Source organism: Macrotis lagotis, chromosome 1 (genome assembly GCF_037893015.1).
Source record: "Macrotis lagotis isolate mMagLag1 chromosome 1, bilby.v1.9.chrom.fasta, whole genome shotgun sequence".
Taxonomy (NCBI): Eukaryota; Metazoa; Chordata; class Mammalia; order Peramelemorphia; family Peramelidae; genus Macrotis; species Macrotis lagotis.
In genome coordinates, this window is record NC_133658.1 from 884,601,636 (window position 1) to 884,619,041 (window position 17,406).

Consider the following 17,406-nt stretch of genomic DNA (forward strand, 5'->3'; position numbering starts at 1 on the left):
AAGCAAAGAAAGTACTGTCAAGGAGAGTGTCTTGAGGTAAGAACAGCAAAAAGTGTCCCTGGTCTTGGATCACATGGTACATTCGGGTTGGGAGGTAGGGGGGTGGTAAAATATAAGAAGACTGGAAAGGTGGGGGGGTCAGGTTAGGGAAGGTTTCAAATGCCAGAACATCTTATCTTAAAATTCCCTCCTCTCTTCTCCTCCAAATGCTGCCTATTCTTCAAAGGCTGGTTCAAGCCTCCACCTTTTTAATAAGACCTCCCCTCTGAATTTTTCCCTTCTTGGAAATATTTTCATTAATATTTTATCAAACATGTGATGTATAATATATTTTATATTTAATTACTTAGTTTTACATAATTGAACTCCTGTTTTCTAATTGTACATTAATTTCAACTAGGTGACCAAGTTAGAAGCTTCTTCCCCTGCATCAAAGGAAGCTTCTAACTTGCAACCTTAATGTTTTAGTTGAATACCAGTTACTATCGAATGAGATGATACTCTTTTCTAGTTCATTCATTCATGAAGCTAGGAAATAGCCAAGAAGGGGGAAAAGGGTCCTTATAACTCTTTTTTTGGGGGGGGGGGAATTTAAAAAATAGAAAAGACTAAACCTCAGGTAAGGAGAGCTCACCAACACTCCCTATTAGGGAAATATTGAACTGGCTGTCTGCTGGCTGCCCAGTTCAGCTACTTGCAAGGCAAATTATTTATAGTGGGAGAATTAGCCAAGAGAAAGAGTGAAAACAGAAGACAGGCAGTGGGGGAGGGTGTCCATTAAGAGGGAAGACCATCATCTACCCAGACATCCAGCTGCTGACCCCAGATAAGATTAACAGCAGTCAATAATAAATAAGCAATTATCACCAGAGGCTTTCAAAGGTAGCCTTCAAGAAACCCAATCCTATCTCTCCAAACCCCAGCTCAGAACTGCCATCATTGATGGGGCCTGGGGAATAAAGGAAACATGCAACCTGGACATCCTGTAATCTCATCCTGGTTCCAAAAAGGTACTCGGGATCATTTCTCATAGCCCACCCAAGTTTCCTCTCACACCCCCAACCCTATCCTTCATCCATCCATCCATCCATCCTCATGTTATTGAAACTTCTGTACACAGATCTACAGCCAGGAGCGGGTGGGAGCAGACAGACATGGAATCTTCCATTTTTAGAAGAAGATAACATTCTTCTTATCAAAACCACAGACAGAAAGGCTGGTGATTGGCCTTTTCAAATAGCAGTATAAGTTAAGATGGAAAAATTGTCAGCATCTAATGGCCTCCCCTTTCCCAGGGAGAACTCACTCCAGAGAAACTGTGCAAGACCCTATAGAAAGCAACCAAACTGAATTTGCCTGTCATCCCATTTGCCTCCTCGTATTCTGAGAAGGGGCATGATAGTCTTCTATAGATTTAAAATCTTTGGAAGGAGAGATGAGAAAAAGTCACAACCTGTGATTTCCCTGAGATGGAGAGAAAAGACATCTTTTGTCAATGAAGACGAGCATCTTTGGCAATGTGGAGATCCTAGGTGACTAGTTAGGTGACATGGCTGAGGTCACCTTATTTACAGGCTGACTCTTTTAAAAATCTCTTCTGAATGGTTCTAAACTACCTTGTATTATATTCTGCAGTCTTAGAGAATCTCTTTTTGACCAAGAAACTCAGCCCCCAAAGTCCGTTGTTACTATCACTATAATTATGAAGTCATAGCCTCCAGCGGGGGTTTCATGCCTTCCAGACTCACAGGAGGTTGGACTAGGCAGACTCAAAAAAAGGTTCCATTCAGCTCTTTAAAAAACAAACAAGAAAACTCTGATCCTATAACTAAGAGATTCACCTAGATTCAGACAGAATCAGCAGCAGATCATCCAAATCAGGGATTTAGAGAAGGGAGGGAGGGAAGGAAAGAGAGAGAGAGGAAGAGGGAGGAAGGAAGGAAGGAAGGAAAGGAAGGAAGGGAAGGAGGGAAAGAAGGAAGGAAGAAAAGGAGGGAAGAAAGAAAAGGAAGGAGGGGAAAAGGAGGGAAGGAAGAAAAGGAAGAAAGGGAGGGAGGGAAGGAAGGAAAGAAGGAAGGAATAAAAAAAGCATGAAAGGAAAGGAAGAGAGGAAGGGAAGAAACTACAATTTATTAAGCACCTATTCTGTGCTAAGTACTTCATAAGTATCTCATTTTCACATTATTATTATTATCATCTCCATTTTACTATTAAGGAAACTGTGGCAGACAGAAGTTGACTTACCCTAAGATGCTAGTCATCAACATACAGACCACAACATTCCCAATTGCAGTCTGAACCAAATTAAAATTGGAAAATATTTAATAATAAATAAAAAATATAATAAAATACAGACAATATAACATTTTTAAACTAATTCATTATGTGATCCACAGGATCATTTTGTACCAGTTGGTCACATCTGACACAACTGCTTTAGACTCCTCCCCTCATTTCCCAGATGAGTACCCTGAAGGTCATATCAAGGATCTCAACCCAGAAATTCTTCCTTCTCTATCCCAAGGCAGTGTGGATCAGTAGTAAGTGAAGTCAGAAAGGCTCTGGGTTCTGACCTGGCTCTGCCTCTTGCAGAAGGAGCTGGGCTGGATGTTTATAAGGTCTCCCAGGTGTGATCCTTGATTTCAAGTGGTGGCTTCAGATCATGGAACCCTGGAGTACAGAGACCTCTTGTCTTGTCCACAAAATGAGCCCTGAATACAGTTTCATCCAATGCTGGAAGGGGCCAGACTCCCTGGCTCCTTCCACTCCCAGATCACCTGGTAGGAGCTTCACCCTCTCTGCCAGCTAGCCCCAGGGTCAAGTAGGCCAGTCCAGGAAAGGAAGCACCTGGCGGGCAGAACAAACAGCTGCTCCTCAAAGTCATCTTGAATAGAGCTCTGGGCTATAAATAATAACTAAAGGGAGAAAAGGAAGCAGCTATAGATGAAGGAAAGAAGGCTAGACTTGGGAGGCAGAGGTTCTGGGTTCAAATCCAACTCAGTCACATACTTCCTCCTACAGATCTAACTTTTATTATATTAGTTCACTTCTAGAGGGTTGGACTCAGCCTCTGAGGTCCCTTCTAGTTCTGAACTTCTAACTAGGATTAATTAGTATTATTATTAATTGAATGATTGATTAATTAGGACAATGGATTCACCCTGCCAAAGCTTTATGCTTCTAAGAAATCCAAACAGAATTGATCATCAGTCAACAAAGCACTGGAGATTCAAGGTATCTATGTCCTCAAAGTCCAAAATAAACATTCAGTGATAGCAGGGAAAGAAGAAAGGAATAGGAAAATAATCCTAAGAAATGCCTGGGCTTAGACCCGAGTGGGTCCAGCATGGAGGAGAATGTTGGTCAAACTTTTATAGACTTTCCCACTTCTTGTGCAGGAGGAGTCAGGGAAAGGGGGGTCAAAGAATGATGCCCCTTTAAATAGCTAGGGGCATTCACCTTGGAAGGTGGAAAGCAGGAAGGTGGAGGCGGGGTAGGGAAATGGACTGAGGTTGCTTTCTCTTATCTTGGTGAATTTACATTTAACTGTGGAGAGGATTACACTGAATTTATATTTGAGAAGGGGATTATGCAGAACAAAGAGAGTCAGAGGCTCATAGAAAGTATTAGGTAAGTACAGACAGTTAATATTTCCTTAATATTGAAAAGGCTAGCAAATTTCTCCTTCAAACAGCTTCCTTGCTCTGATCAAGACAAAGTGGTATTTGGCAGCTTTGCAATAAAGTCCCTTTCTGTGAAAAATTTTCATCTGTAAGTTAATTTATTGTAATGTTGATCTAATAATGGAAACAATTGTGTCTAACCTCCCAATAAACAAAAAGATCAAGATATCAGTGGGGCTCTGGATCTCATCACCTTTGGTTAGTTCAGAACATTCCAAGGTTTGGTTTTATCCTTACAAAATCAAGCTCATCAGCAAAGGCAGAAAAGGGACCTTTCTCCCATTTTTACCTCAGGGGTGGGGCATGAGGGGATAATCACAGATTGAAAGAACAAGGGACAAAAAAAAACAATAAGGCAAAAAAAAAGGGAAACCTGGAGCCTAGAATATCTTGAGATCCCATATTGTCTCAGATGAGAATTAGCTTACTCTGAGCAACAGATTGATTGCCTCAGTTTCTTCATCTATAATATGGGAAGAAGTCTTTGGAATCATTAGATTCCAGTCTAGTGGAAAGATCTCTGGAAGGAGTTGTTTGTTGGCATTGTTTGGTCATTTTTCAGTCATGACCAACTCTACATGACTCTCTTGGCAAAGATACTAGAGTGGTTTGCAATTTCTGTCTTCACTTCACTTTACAGGTGAGGAAACTGAGGCAAACAGGGTGAAGTGACTTGCCAAGGGTCACACAGCAAGTGTCAGAAGCCGACTCTATAGGTAGAAAGAATTCATATTTTCTATCATTACAGTGGCTCTTCAAAACAATTTTTGAAAAATTTCTAATGCAATCCTGGTACCAAAAATATAATAAGTCTGTGACTTAAACAAATAATCAGATTAAGGTTTAGGTAAGCTAACTGTATGGCCTTGGGCAAATCAATGGAGCTAATAATAACAACATCTACCTCCCAGGGTTAATGTAAGGATCAAATAAGGCAATAATTATAAAGGTTTCATACAGCAGGTGCTTAAATATATGTTTGTAAGCTTCCTTCCTTTCCAACCTCCCAACCCCACAACAAGCAGGGTCTAATTCTACCTTCTTAAGCATTGGCTTGCAAAACTTAAAGTAAAATGTAAATGCTAGCTATCATCACCATCATCAGAAACATATAAATGATGGCTACAGTTATTATCATCCTCCCCCACATTATCAAAACTAACATTTCATTCCTTATATTTGAATCTCCAGCCCCAACTTAGCACAGTCCTCATTTGGAAATGACCTGATTTAATGCAAGCTAAACCTTAAAGAATCCAGGGCCATAAACAATTGAGACATCAGGGTAGAACAGGGGCTCAAAAATCCTTTTTTTTTTTTTTTGGTGGAGCAGCCCCCTTGGCAGGTATATAGGAAAGACCCTGCCTCAGAATCATGTGTAGAATGAAATACATTATATTGAAATAGCTATCAGTTATCGATATAATTGGTTTTCTTTTAATACAATTGTTTTTCTCTGTAATTCTATGATTTGGGACAGCTAGATAAAGCACTGACCCTGGAGTCTGGAGGATTAAAGTTCAAATGAGGCCTCAGATCCTTACTAATTGTGTGACCCTAGGCAAGTCATTTAACTCTGCTTCCAAAAAAGAAAAATCTTACATATTTAATTTTACGCATGATTCTGTGATATATGTGTGTATGTATATATGTATATGTATGTTTGTACACAGAATTTTATATAAAAATTTATTAAATAAATATATATTTATAAATATCTACACATAAGTTTATAGACTGCCCCTCCATCCATCCTCAGATTAGAATTCCTGGTGTAGAACTTTAGTGGAGGACTTGATTAGATTGGGGGGGGTAAGAGGAGGGTGCAGGGGTGTCAATAATCCAATAGCATTATATAATGGGAAAAACAGGGCAGTAATCTCTTCCACAGCATGAATTTTCCCGCTGAGATTTCAATATATCATGAGTTGGTATAAGAAATTAAATGGGAATTTTTTTAGATTCGCAGAAGCCACAAGACTACAAAGGAAGACCAGTAGACAACACAAAAAAGTTTAGAAACTCAGAAATACATATATATATATATATATATATCCTATAGTATAATATCAACATATTTTAGCCTTTAATATCATAAATATACCCAAATTTACACATTCATGAAAGAAAAACTCAGACCTTCTCTGGTATAAAAGGAGACCTAAAATTTTTTATTCTTATTTTTCAGATTGGGGGTGGGGGGCAGCTAGGTGGCCCTGGAGTCAAGAGGACCCAAGTTCAAATTCAGACATTTAATTATTACCTAGCTGTGTGACTTTGGGCAAGTCACTTAACCCCACTGCCTTGAAAAAAAAACCAGATTGGGGTGGGGGGCACCATGACCCTAACCCCCACACTGTGAGCTAAGATACACTTTCACAAGGGATAGTATAACTCTCAATTCATTCCAAGAAACATTTTATAGTCTGTGGTAACCAAAAAGGCCTCTTTGAAGGGGATTCAGGAGGGATAGTTCAGTTTGAGAAACTGCCCTACACAGAGAGAGGCAATAGACTAAGGGTGCAGAATACAATAAACATTCTCAAATACAACCAATCTGTCAGTTTATTTTGCTCTACTACAGTTGTGCTATGGGGAAGGTCTTTGATGAGAGGGAGAAGGGTGACGATGTCAAAGAAAAGGAAAAAAAGGCATTGGTGAAACAAAACAACAGAAGAAAGTTCAGACAGATAGGGAAGGGCTGGTTCTACTAGATTATACCCTATGTCTTTGCAAAGGAGGCAGATAGTCTACATCTGCATCTGTTGCTTCCCCTCTGTCCAGGTGTCACCTCTGCTATTCCCTGATGCCTTTTTGCTATCTATGTTCTTTCTCATTTAAAGTTCCTTTACATAAATATACTGAATTTTTCAGCATGATTGGGGAAATTTATGAGACAAGGAACTCTAATTCCCAAGAGCAAAACCATCTCCCCTTGTCACATTTAACACAATTACAGATCAAGCGGGAAGCCTGGCCTCTGGTTTACTAGCAATAGGTTTCTCAAATGAAACTGAATTAGACCAGATTTTGAGAACTGGTCTCCTGGCTGTTCTCTGAACACAACATCCCATCTTCCACTTAGATGATTTGGCCTAGGTGGGCCCTAATATATAGAAAGCACTACCTCCTTCCTTCCAGCATCTTCAACACCAGCAAGGTCTTACTCAATCGGAGTCTTCCTGAGGTAGTTTTACATCAAATCTGTGCCTATTTATCTGTTAATAAATCATACCCATTCCCAGTAAAAAAACAAAACAAAACAAACAAAAAAGCTCACCGAGGACAAGAACTGTCATGTATAGTCTGTTATCTACAGTTCCTGACACAAGGTAATGCTATGGGATTTTACTTTTTCAAGTGAATTCCCCAAACCCTTCTCTACTTTTGTAGATGTGTTCCTTCTTGTACAGTGATCAAGTCACCCTTGTTTCCTTCAATCTCCAACTCTAATCTACAGCAGAGCTTTACATGGTCACACATTCATCTCTAGTCCAGTGTTTTTGGTTAAAAAAACAAAGAAAAAAATAGTTTCCATATATTCATTCGACATCCAGCACTACCACAAAATCGGATGCCCAGGAAACAAACTTTATTAGGAGATCATGTGGGTGGGTGGGTCAGGGAGGGAGGAACAGATGATTTTGGAAACAGGTTATCTATGCATTTTTTAACATTATGGCAATAAATATATATTTTCTGAAGCAGCGAACTTGCTAAAATTTTTAGCAGCACAATACATATTTTGCCACTTAGTGGGCTGAGGTGATCAGTCAAGCACTGTCCTAAGTGCTGGAAACATTTGCTGTTCAGTCATATTCCATTCTTTGGGGTTTTCTTGGCAAAGATACTAAAATGGTTTGCTATTTCCTTTTCTAGCTCATTTTAAAGATGAGGAAACTGAGGCAAACAGGGTGAAGTGACTTTCCCAGGGACTCACAGCTAGTGTTCGAGGCTATATTTGAACTCAGATCTTCCTGATTCCCAGCCTGGCATTCTAGCCACTGTGCCACCTAAAGCTTCCATTTACATTTCTATAGGGGGTGGTGGTAATATCTTTGGTGTGAATGAGACCACTCTAATCTGGGTATTGAATTTCTCCTTGTTATATTTGCCATTCAAGAGTCCTAATGTGTGATGCTTGGTCCTGTTATCTCATCAACAGCCCCATTGTGTAGGTTCCCCAATATTCTCTTTTATAGATGAAAAAATACCAAACTCAGAGATTAAATTTAAGAGTCTGTGTAGCCATGGAAAGGACTCGTAGATTTGGGGAAATCAGGAAAGATTTGGGTTTGCATCTCACCTCTGAAATTATAGACTTCCTGATTATGAAAGAGTCACTTAATAGCCTGAAAACTACATTTTCTTCATTAGCCCAAGAGGGAGAATACTTTTCAAAGTCAAAGACAGAGGAGCTCAGGGATTGGGGTTGAGTTCAGATTTTGATTTTGCCTTCTAGTGAGAGTTTGGGTGAGTCACCTCAACTTCCTGGGCCTCGGTTTTTTTCTTATCCGTGAAATGAATGAAGAGATTACACTAGATGTTCTCTAAGCCCTCTCCCAACTTCAATCTGTGATACTATCATTAAATAGTTAATTAAAAGAGTTGTAAACATGTCTGGTAGTCTTGTAGAGGCCATGAGGAGAGATTATTCTAGCTCTTAGTTGAACTACTCCCCTTCCTCATTTCTACCTTGTGGCTTCCTTCAAGTTTCCACTAACATTCTTCCTTCTACCAGAAAATTTTCCCTATTCTCCTTAATCCCAGTGTCTTCTCTCCATCAATTATTCCCAATGCACTTGTACATAGTCATATGCAGGTTGTTTCCTCTCATTTTAGCACACTGGAACATAGAAAATACTAGATAAATACTAGCTGACTGACCCAAATGGGTTATGAAAAAAATCAGATACAACTGAACAAAAACGACAACAAAAGGGAGGTTCAAAGTACAAAGTGACAGGCCCAAAATCGCTCCTCTTATTTTACTTCCCTTCCAGTTCAAAAACTATATTAAAAAAAAATTAAAAACTCTAATAAAAACTATGTTAAAAAACACTCTAATAGAGTAGAGATGGAGATATTCAATGACAAGGGGTAGAAAGTCCTAGCTAAAGTATGAAATGTCACAAATTTAGAACATGAACATCCCAGAATTCTATTTCAATGGATCTAGGACTATTCAAATTTCAGGCTCATCAGTCCAGCTGCTCTGGTGATTGAAGCTCTCAAATCCAATAAACAACCCTCCCAGTATCACTTCCACAGTCTTGTGTGAGTTTGGAGTGGCACAAGAAAAGTGTCATCCACTTTACAGAAGGCTTCTTTTAAGTAGCAAGGTCTCCGGGCACACTTAAAATGCAACTGAACTTAGGAAAAACTCCATCTACATAGATACAATCTTTCAGGAGGAATACTTGGGCAGTACACCAGTTTTTGTCCCTTCCAAGTTCAAAGCCACAAGTCATAATTGTTCCAATTCATAGAAAAAGTATCTTTCCTCTCTCTTCCCAACCCTTCTCATCACCACCACGCCTTTTTAAAAGGTAACATTTCTCATTGAGAATTCAGGACCCAACCAAACTTATGAAGCTAGTATGAAGCGAAGTTTTCAAAGGGATCTGCAGCTTACAGAAACACTTCAGAATGAAACAGAAGAGGGCTGATACGTTGCTAAAGGCCTCTTCTTGTGGGCCAGTTTTGGGTATTTTGTAGTGAGCTGGAATGCCCCCAATGGCTCAGCCGTAGAAATTTCACATCTGTACTCATTGCCCCAGGTCTTCTGAGAGCCAGCCGGCTCAGAGCTGACAGCATGCCCCATTTAGTCACCCAACTTCAAGAGGACAAACATCACCCAAGGTAGGGCTACAAAAGCTGACCGTGAAAGCTGAAGGGGGGGGGGGGGCCCCTCAGAAATCATCCATCTAACCCTCTGCTTTGCAGATGGGGAGAGGTGGTTCGCTTGGGCAAGGTCACTCAGCTAAGTGAGAGGGCACCAGAGGCGGACTCTAGAGTGATGGGTCATAAATGGGGGGAGGAGGGGACTAGGCCCCACCCTAGCCCTGGGAAAGGAAGCCACCACCCTGTCTGTGGTCATAAGAAGCAAAAGTAAATCAATAAACAAGTATTTATTAAGCCTTTCTGTTCCAGGGACTGGATCAAGACAAAAGGGGCGTTTGAATATATTTAGGACTTAGTTCAGAAGCTGCAGGGGTGAGGAGGGGTCAGTGCCACAGGAGCAAGGACAGGAAGAGGTTTTGGACTTGGATTCAAATCCCCAGTTCTGCCAACTTGCTATGAATGTCACCTCAGTCCAATCCTCATTTGAACTTTCTGTCTGGTAAAATGAGGAAGTTGTATTATCCAGGTCAATTCTTTTTTTTTTCCTTTTGGTTTTTGCAAGGCAATGGGGTTAAGTGACTCATCCCAGGTCACACAGTTGCTAAGTATCAAATGTCTGAGGCCAGATTTGATTTCAGGTCCTCAGGACCCTGGGACACCTGGCCTTCTCCCATGCCAGTCAATTGTAGATCTAAAATCCTTGACTGTTATCACCTCTAAGGTCTCCTGCAGGGTCAAATCTAGCCACCTCTGAATCAGCCTAGATCATAGGCTACCTGACTTGAAATGGGCCACGGAGTTCAACCGACTCATTCTACAGATGAGGAAACTGAGTCACTGAGCACTTAAATGACCAGGTCAACATCGTTATCCACCCAGAAGTCAAAATTGTAAACTCAGTACTAACCAGGCAGCCTAAACTATCTGCATTTTCCCCAAAGTTTGGTAGGGGAGCTCTTATCATACAGTGTGGACCCTATGTACATAGGAGTTGCTTTTCTATTTACTTCTCCGAACACAGGCAATAAAATAGCCACCTCTCAAGAGAAGAGACTCCTCATTTGTCTCTTTGGGCTCTTGTTTCTTAGAACAGTATCTGGGATGCGTTAGGCACTTCAATAAATGTCTGATTACTGACTGACCCCATGACCACCTTTCTGTTCTCTCCCTCCAGACCCTCCTCTGCATCATGCTTTTGAATGTTAAAATTTAGTCTTTTTTTTTCGGACCATCAAACTTTAGTCATCGAGAAAGGATGGTGCTTTTACAATGAACACCTGTTAAAACTCAACTCATGACCAGTCACTGACGCTGGAGGGTTTAATTAAAATTACTCACTCAGGAAGGAGCGAATGCCAACTCAACTGAAAACTATATATTTAATGTGGGGGGAAAGGGGAGAGGGGGAGGGGCAGGGGAGGGGGGAGAGAGGGGGGAGGAGGAGGGAAGGGAGGCAAGAAGGGGGAGGGGAGGGAGGGGAGGCAAGAAGGGGAGGGGGAGGCAAGAAGGGGAGGGGGAGGCAAGAAGGGGAGGGAGGGGAGGCAAGAAGAGGGAGGGGAGGGAGGGGAGGGAGGGGAGGCAAGAGAGGCTGGAGGCCCGTGAGGCTCCCTCCTAGTCTTTGGCCCTCCAGAGGGGCAGCTTTTCTGTGCCTGGAAGCATGGGATGTCTCCCAAGGAAGCAGTCATTCCTAGGGCCACAGCACGCGCGCACACACTCACACTCTCTCTGTCTCTCTCTCTCTCCACCTCCTTAGTGAGCTGGAGGAAAATCTGAATTCTCGGCGCAGGCCCCCCTGCAGCCGGGCGCACCCCCCAGCTCCAGCCTCCCTCCTTCCCCTCCCTGGGAGGCAACTCTCATGGGCCAAAGGTGCCGCGGCTGTGCTTGGCTGCTGGTGGGTTTTTCAATCAGCTCACACATTTAATAAAGGGGGGCTAGCTGTTTCCCAAGTCTTGGACCCCTTCTCTCTAAGCTCCCTAGGACTCATTTGGGAAGCCTGGGTTCCCCAAGGCTGAGCTGAACAAGGAGTCGCTCCCCGGGGGAGAGTGGCTCAGCTCTGCCCCCCAACAGGGAAGAGACGCACGTTCCACCTTCACCCCACCTCGGACGGGATTGAGCAGTGGCGGGGTGGGGGGAGCGGGACTAAGTATTTCCAGAGCAACTTTTTTTTGGAGGTGATTGTGGAACCCTCAAATTTGTACTAAGACCGGGGCGGAGGGCAGATGTTTAGAGCTCAGCCATCCTGAACACATCACCTCTCCACCCTCTCCTTCTGGAGCCACAGCCAAGTGGGGGGGGGGGGGGAGAGGGAGAGAGACAGACAGACACAGGGAGGGAGGGGGGAGCCGGAGACGGACGGACGGACAGACAGATGGCCCTCTCCCTCAGGAAGGAGGGTGGGAAAGGAGGGAGCGGGAAGGGGACGGAAGGGGAGACCGGGAGGAGCCCAGGAGCCCCCCGAGAGCCGGGAGGAAGAGGGGAAAGGTTCAGAAGGGGCAGGGGAGCGAGGAAGGCGAAGGACCCCCCCATTCTCTTCGGAGGTTGGAGGAAAATGAAGGCGAGCAGGGGGGAGAGGAGGGAGAGGCGATGCCGGGTCCCGAGGGAGGGAGAGAAGGAGAGAAAGTGAAATGGGGCCGGGGAGAGCGGGAAGAGGCGGGGAGGAGGGCGCGGGGCGGAATGTGGGGGGCCCCGCGCGGACAGCCGCCCCCCGCCCCCCGGGCCGAGACCCGAGCCCCCCGCCCGGCCCCGCCCGGCCCGCGCCCACCTACCGCTGCGGGGCTCCGGGGCTCCGCCCCCGCGCTGGGGCTCCCGGGGCTGCGGCGCTCCGGGGCGGCCGCGCGCGGCTCCTGGGGGCGCCGGGGGGCCCGCGGGCATGAAGCGGGGGCGCCGCTGCCGCGGCGGGGAGGGGGCGCGCCCGGCCCGGCTCCCCCGAGGTGCGGGCTCCTCCGAGGCACCGACTCCCCGCGCCGGCTCTTCCCGGGGCGCCCCGAGCGCTGCGGGAGCCGCTGCCGCCCGGGCCGGGCCGGGGCCGGGGCTGGGGCCGAGGCTGGGGGCGCGAGACGCTCCCCGGGGCTCCTCCGAGGGGGCGCGAGAGCAGCCGAGAGCCGAGCCCCGGCGCGGTCACGTGCCCGAGAGCGCTCAGCTGGCCGGCCCCGCCCCCGCCCCGCCCCCGCCACGCCCCTTCCTCCCGCCCGCGGCCCCGCCCCCGCGGGGACTGGGCTGGGCCAGCGGGGCGCGGGCCGGGCGCGGGGGGCTCCGAGGCGGGCGCGCTGCCCCCGGGGGGCTCCGAGGCGGCGCGTGCGGCTGGCTCGCTCCAGTAAGGCGCTCCTGGAAGCGGGGAGCCGGGCGCACCGCGGGCGGCTCCCGCCCCGCCCCGGGGAGAGGTCACCCAGAAACCGCAGCCGGACCCCCGCAGCCCGCGCCCCCTCCACGACCACAAGCCCGCCGAGGCCCGCTCCCGCCCCGGCGATTCACGCCTAAGGCTCGGCCCCCCTCCTCGGGGAGCCTGCGCCCTCCCTCCCGATGCCCTCCTGGCCAGCCTGGCCACGCTGCCTGCTGTCTCCCCCGTGGCTTCCTCGGCAGCGGGTTCTGCCTGGCTCAGTGGCCGCCGGATAAACCTTCATGGATTAACTCTACTTTGGGTTTTTGCAAAGCCATGGGGAAAGTGACTTGCCCAAGGTCACCCATTAAGTGTCTGAGGTGGATTTGAACTCGGGGCCGGTGCTCTATCCACTGTGCCACTGAGCCGCTCAGGATTGACGGTCCTTGAAAGAACACCCCCTCCCCACACCGACATGCCAACTTGGGTCAGAAAAATAAAAGTGCAGACTCAGGAAGGGGGGGCACAAAAAAAGGTCTAATGCTCAGAAGGGCTGGGGTTTTTTGAATTTTTCCTACTTTTGATTTTTTACGAGGGCGAGAGTTCTGGACACACAGGGCTCGAGGACCCGTCATCCCCGAGGGAAAAATGGTTTCCATGTTCCCCAGGTCTAAGGAAGAGAGATCCCAGAATATTATTGGTAGCGTTGAATTTAGTAGAAACAGTAGAGGATTTGGATTTGAGATTACCTAAAGCAGGGACAGCTGGGTGACGCAGTGGATAGAGCACCGGCCCTGGAGTCAGGAGTACCTGGGTTCAAATCCAGTCTCAGACACTTAATAATTACCTAGCTGTGTGGTCTTGGGCAAACCACTTAACCCCATTGCCTTGCAAAAACCTAAAAAAAGAAAAACAGATTACCTGAGGTTAATAGAATAATCATTACATATATATATATATATATATATATATATATATACTATATTAATAATAGAATAACCCATGCTACTTTCTAGCTATGCGACCTTGGGTCAGTCACTTTCAGGAGGAGGTCCTGGTTTCCCTTTTCTGGGGAAGAAAACAGTCGGACTAACTAATTTCTAAAGTCACTTCCATCTCTCAAACTGATATTTACCTCAGTTGAAAGAGTTGGCAACAAAGCCAAAGACTTCCCATCAACCTGAAGATTTCAAGAGACTTTCTTATGGACCCAAAATGTGTAGACATGAGCATTTGCCCCTGGGGAAGGGTCTCTCCACAGGCTGGAAGCTCACTGTGCAAGAAGGGTCCTTTGGAGTAAGAGCTCTGATCCAAAGTTCAAATCTCAGCTTTGCCATTTACTGTCTATCTGGGGCAAGTCACTTCTCTCTTTGACTTTGGCCATCCTTATCAGTCTGAAGAACCCAGAAAACCTCTAAAACCCCCTTCCAAATGGAAATCGAAGCCCTAGCTCTTCCAAGGAGTCTTTCTCTCACCTACCTCTTATGTGATAACCAGCAGAACACTCAATACTTCTTAGCAATTTAAAATATATAAGAATTGCCAAGAAATGCAAAGGGGTATTGAATTCACTAGCCTTGGCTTTCATTAGACCTGCTTTCTTCTCCCCTCACTGCTCCCCTTCTCCTAAAAAGCTCAAGGATCCTTTGCAAGCATTGACAGTAGAAACCTTGAAAGGCATTCTGGAGGCAGCTGGGCAATTCAATGAACAGGGCCCAGGGTCTGGAATCAGGAAGACCCGAGTTCAGATCCAGCCTCAGATACTCACTGGGTGACCCTGGGAAAATCACTTAACTTCTGTTTTCCTTAATCCAATGGAGAAGGAAATGGTAAAAAGCCTCCACTTTCTTTGCCAAGAAAACCCTAGCAGGGGTCACAAAGAATCAGGATTGAAAAACAAGAAGGTTTGGGAAACCTTTTGCACATATTATCTTATTCGGCATTGGTATTATTATGGCTCCCATTTTATAGATTAAAAAACTGAGGCAACAGAGATAAAATGACCTGCCCAGGGTCTCACAGCTGGGAAATGTCTGAGGGCAGATTTGAACTCATGAAGAGGAGTCTTTCTGATTCCAGGCCCAGGGCTCATAGTACCACCTAGCTGTCTTTTCTTCTGTCTAGACAAACAACAAAAACATAAATCAAATCCTTACTTAATGGATTTGCTCATTTCCAAAGTGTAAATGCTCACATTAAACATTTACCATCTCCCTAGAGAGCTGATACCCACCAGTTCCAGGGTCCCAGGATAGGAAGTCCTAACAAGTGGCATGGGAGAGGGGAAGTCAAAAATAGGCCCCTGTAGAAACCTTGGTCCTTGTACTGAGCTTTGAATGAAGCTGGAGCTTCTTGGAGATGCAGGTAAAGAGGAAGGGCATTCCTAGGAATGATGGGGATGGACAAACAATGTTGAAGACTCAGAGGTGGGAGATGTCACATCACAATAAGGGGCAATCTTGCTGAGACATCCAGCAGATGCCTAATAAGTCTATTATAAGATAAATTGGAGCCAGATGGTAAGGCCCTTTACATTTGTATTTTATCCCAAATTGGAAATCATCTCAGAGGGAAAGCAATAGTGTTAAGAGGAATAGGGAAAGACTTCTTGTAGCTGGCTGGATTTTATCTAGGACTTGAAGGAAGCCAGGAAAGCCAAAGGGCAGAGATGAGGAGGGAGAGAATTCCAGGCCCAGAAATGGGAGATGGAGGAATAGAAAGGAGATCCATGTAACTGTATCAAAAAGTCCATGGGGAGGGGTCTGTGGGGAGGACGGTGTAGGAAGACTGGAAAGGTAGGAAGGGGTCAGGCTATGAAGCTTCCCCCTTATGCTGTGATCAGGCTTGCATAGTCACTTTGTCTCAGTTTCCCCACCTGTTAGGTGGAAGAAGGACCTTTGTTGCACTTACCTCAAAGGGTTATAATGTGATAGAAGAAAGGAAGAGGAAAGACTCAATTTACCTACCTTGGCAGGACAGGAGCTGAGTCAACACTCAGTGGTGCTCACCAGGGTTTCAGCCTGTGGTTCTCATTGTCTAGGAATGCCCCAGACTCCTTCACCCCCATCATCAGCAACTTGGTGGTTGGATTTTTAAATAACCAAGTTCTGTTTACCTTCAATCACTACCCACTTCACAATCTGCCTTCAATTTAATGCTCTTCTTAACTTTGGAGGGGGTGGGGTTGTGTATTGGGGCAGAGGAAGGGATCCTTTTAGATAAAACTAGGAAGCAGATCACTTTAAATACAGTTCTTTTGTCCCAGGTCTTTCCTGGAAGTCATGGAGGATAACCCCACTCTCAGCCTTCTCTCCCTCTCCTGTTCCTTGCATCTGGGTATCAGGGTTTAAAAGATAAATAGACTGGAGACCTCAAGTCCATTGACATTAATGGGTTTATCTGGACCAAGTTTTGGCAGCTCTGTATCCTGGAGCGAAGATGCTGTTGCCTACCCCTACAGGGGCCTACTTTAGAAGCCAAGTTGAGCTCCCAAGAGATTAGGGTTCAACCCTTACTCTCTTTTTTTTTTTTAGGTTTTTGCAAGGCAAATGGGGTGAAGTGGCTTGCCCAAGGCCACACAGCTAGTGTCTGAGGCCGTATTTGAACTCAGGTACTCCTGCTTCCAGGGCCGGTGCTCTATCCACTGCGCCACCTAGCCGCCCCAGGGTTCGGACTTACATAACACAAACTGGCCAGTCTTTTCCTGAAGAATCCATCTCATCATGATGTTTGTAAGTAGGATCCTTTCATCATAGAGCTAGCAAGAACCTTAGAGGGATTAATCAAGCCTAATACTGCCCCCATTTTACATATAAGGAAACTGAGTCAGAGAAAGGATAAGCAACTATCCCAGAGTTTTCCACCTAGTGTCTGGTGCAGGATTTGAACACAGTTCCCAATGTCTCCAAGGAGCTGGGCATTCTTTCTTTCCTCTTTCAAGAGACTTGTTTTTTTAAAATCTGAACTCATAATCCAATTGCATAAAAGTACAACAATTCCCTTGGTTTTACAGAGAAGGAAACTGAATACTAGACAGTCAACTTTCTCAGGGTCACCAGGTAAATACTAGCAAATTACTGGAGCACTACAAGCATATCCCACTCTCAGGAAAAAGCATCACCCCCACCCCCATACCAGTACCCTACATAAGGCCTCATCAGCCTGTGACTCAGTTTCTGGAATTGATTGCCTTGAGATGCATTTTTCATTTTCCATTTTTCTTTCCTTCCTCTCCTCTACCCACTGTATTGGATAACTGAATATCTATCTGAAAAATTCCCATCCAGGAATGGTCTGATTTCACTGTTGAATAATACTGAGAAATGGGGAGTAAAGGTTGTAGCTAGTAGAATGTGTCCCTCTTATCAGCACTGATTACTATTGTTTGTTAAAAAGGGGGGTGAAGGTGGAGGAAGACATACAGAGACAGACAGAGGTAGAGACAGAAAGAGAAAGGAGCTTGTACTTTTAATGACATCACCTGATAAACACCCTCCAGGAATCTGAAGACTGACTCAAAATGAACATTGAGTATCTGTCTGCCAGGGGAGGCCAGCAGCCTCT

The 17,406-nt window shown here is 45.3% G+C and overlaps 1 protein-coding gene across 3 annotated transcripts in view; it reads right to left on the reverse strand.

Moving 5' to 3' along the window:
- LOC141509187 (SPRY domain-containing SOCS box protein 1) overlaps positions 1 to 17,406 on the reverse strand; it is a 121,338-nt gene that overhangs the window by 73,397 nt on the left and 30,535 nt on the right. The window contains exon 1 of one of the 3 annotated variants that reach the window (XM_074218523.1): positions 12,293 to 12,344. The exons of the other annotated variants lie outside the window; for them this stretch is intronic. The gene's annotated coding sequence lies outside the window, so the exon portion shown is untranslated. Of the gene's footprint in view, positions 1 to 12,292; positions 12,345 to 17,406 lie in introns of those variants that run through there. 3 annotated transcript variants of the gene reach the window in all.